The 2,967-nt window shown below is 36.5% G+C and overlaps 1 protein-coding gene across 5 annotated transcripts in view; it reads left to right on the top strand.

Moving 5' to 3' along the window:
* The window catches only part of GPBP1 (GC-rich promoter binding protein 1), a 76,669-nt gene that overhangs the window by 1,063 nt on the left and 72,639 nt on the right, over positions 1 to 2,967 (top strand). For 4 of the 5 annotated variants that reach the window (XR_002481873.1, XM_008056271.1, XM_008056272.1 and 1 more), the window contains exon 2: positions 582 to 1,524. The gene's annotated coding sequence lies outside the window, so the exon portion shown is untranslated. Of the gene's footprint in view, positions 1 to 581; positions 1,540 to 2,967 lie in introns of all 5 variants that reach the window. The other variant, XM_021711462.1, reaches the window with a different exon arrangement.

The raw sequence follows: 2,967 nt of genomic DNA on the forward strand, positions 1-2,967 counted from the left end.
CGGGGCGGGGAAGCCTCCCCCGCAGGCGACTTTCGGACACGGCCTCGCCCCCCTTCTCGGCCACCTCGCTAGCCTCCGTGATGTCTCTGCTTCTGCTTCGGAGGGAGCATCTTTCTCTGTGCACTCCCGGTTCTCGGAGTTGCGTGTCCTGAGGCTCCGTGGCGGCACACCTGTCTGGCGTTTTCCGCTGGAACGTCGGATAGCAGCAGGGGCGATCTCTCGGAAGACCGGGTGCCGCCTTCACAGTTGTAACGTTTATTCAGAAAGTGTGAGGAGATCTGCTTATGTAATCCCCCAACATTTTATCCGCACCCCGTCCCCAGTTCAGATCAGCGCCTGCCCTCTTTAGTACCTTCGCCCACCGTGTCTCCCTCCCTCCACTCGGAAGTCCTTTTCACTCAGTAGACTTTTATGGGGTGTTTACTTGGGCAAAAGCCTTCTTCCAGGCTCTTGTCGTCATTCAGGAGTGACATTCTCTCCAGAGCGTGACTCCTTAAGGTGGGGACTGATTTGTAGCTCAAAACCAAAACTCTGTGTGTAATTTAAGTTCTGTTTTTTTTTTTTTAATGTAACTTTTACAGGTGATTGAATTACTCAGATCTGAAGATCATCTTCTAGGTTTTGTGTAAAAGGCCCCGGATATTTCAAGTGGCCATTTTGGAATTACAATGTTTTTGGGTAATTTTGCCCCAGAAGTTTATTAACATTGGCAAGAATCGTCTGTGAAGTGAATTGGTAGTAGTGAACAGTTCAACAAGCTACTTAAACAGATATCCAGGCATTTCTTCAGTATTTTGGTGCAAACGGATTATATAACTGATTAAAGTATTTCGGCTGGTGGTAATTTTTGCCTCCCCCCTCCCCCTGTTCTTCAGCCAGAACTGAGATATGTTTGATTTGTGTACTGAGTAGTTTCGGCAGTTTCAAATGACTGTTTAAATATTGAAGTTTCATGGCAGTTTATTTTTACCTCTATTAAGAGTTTTAGGAATTTTTGACCTCAGCCATTTTCCTGTCACAATGGGACAGCTTTTCTAAATGAAGACATTGAAAGAATACAGAGTTTTTTTCCTTTTATCTTTTATTTACCTGGAAATTTAAGATGTTGCAGCTTCCCAGCAGCATGGTAGTGTTGAGATAGCTATGTGTGTCTCTGTATATGCTGATGTTTAGGAATGCTCTTCAGATGTGAAATTTTCCTTTTGTTTTTGCTTTTTGGTTCCTAAATTGGATATTTCATCTGGAGTGGACAAGTACAACCGTGGCAAGTACATGGAATAATAAAGAAGACTTTGATCTTAAATCCAAGAAACGTGGCTAATTCTGGAACTAGCCATATGAAAACTTTAAAACAGAAGTATGGGTAGCTGACTTAAAGTAACTCTATGTCAAATAGTCATAGGTTAAGTATCTTCAAAGAACTCGGATATTATTTCAGAGGATACAAAATAAAAAAACAAACTGGAAAGCATAAAGATTACAGAGAAAAACCCAACACCTTCCTGTGCAGTCCTGTTGGAATTTGTAAGTACTGTTATGGTGAGCAAATCAAATATTCATTTGATATTTCATAAACTGTAACGAGAGTCAAGTTTATCTTATGTTTTCCTTGGAAAACTTTCAGTGTCTTGCAGTAGTCCTTCTTGGCTTTAGTTTCCTGGACAGTCTAAAAACAACTATTAACCATTGTCTGAGTAAATTGAAATTCAGAAAAAAAGATTTAAGTCTGAGTAGTATTTCAGATTCAAACAATCCTAAGTTATACATTTTTGTGTTTTCAAAATAAAAAACTAAATTCATAGGCAGTACTCTCCTTAGGCTTTATGGATTCATAGAATGGTAGAAAGGTCGGGGAAAAACAACCACAAATACTTTGTGTCTTGATAGCAAGTTTACTTTCTTGATGTATGTGTCTTGATAACTGGTTTACTTCTAAATGTGAGTTTAGACTCCATTTAGACTTCATTCCAAATGGAGTTTACTGTTCCAGTTTAGAGTTATGTAGGTGTAATACAGGTCTTGGTTTTTAGTCTGATATTTTATGAAATAGCTTGTTTTAGGGCATAACTGTTCTAACATTTTTAAATACTTTTTGAAATACTTTTGAAGTGGTTTTGTATTTCAAAATAGTCCTTAACATTTTGCTTTCAAAAAGCAAAGGCAGTACCAGGAAAAGAAACCAAGAGAAACTGAGTAAGCTGAATTAAGACCCTTTAAAATAACTCAAGAAAATTATGTATACTTTTTTTCCAACACGGGAAGGTCATGCTGGCTTAAGTTTATAAACAAAGCTTTTTAAGTTGTGAATATTAATTGCCGTAATAGAAATCCTTTTGAAAAATTGGAGAATTATCTTTTAATATTTTTATTTTTCATGATTAAATGATGTTTTTCGTTACTCTTAGTTACTGCATTTTTTTCAGTGAATCATAGGCATTCAGTAGTGTCTCTTAAAGGGATACACTAAAATTTATTTTTCAAGTAGCTGTTAGTAAACACATCAATGTAACCAAAATTAATTTGGATTTATTTCAGTTATCTTTCTATGATAAAAGATTATAATTTTTGGACACTTTACCAAGATGATCTGATAACTTGTCAGTTGCTCATTTATTTCAACAGTTTTTGTTTTTGCTAGACTTGAATCCTGTTAGCTCATGAATAGCTCGAAAGAGATAGTAGAGTCTCAGAGAATGTGAATATTCAGATGTAGAGTTTATTTTCTACTCTAAAATTTAGATTAGAGGGATAAGTACTTCTTTGTCATAATTGGCTAGGTTATGTGCGTTTTCTCTTTTCAGATTTGTGTGTAGTAATTCTGAGTTTCCATTTAGACTTTATAAATTGGTGAGAGCATTCTACAACCCTTAACTTGGGAGAGGCTATGTTTTATGCATTCCTCAATTTGATAATTTTTCAAGTTACTTGTGTATCAATATGCATCTTTTTTTTTTTTTTTTTTTTTGG

Source organism: Carlito syrichta, unplaced genomic scaffold, assembly GCF_000164805.1.
Source record: "Carlito syrichta isolate Samal-C Ts95f unplaced genomic scaffold, Tarsius_syrichta-2.0.1 Scaffold302306, whole genome shotgun sequence".
Classification (NCBI taxonomy): Eukaryota; Metazoa; Chordata; class Mammalia; order Primates; family Tarsiidae; genus Carlito; species Carlito syrichta.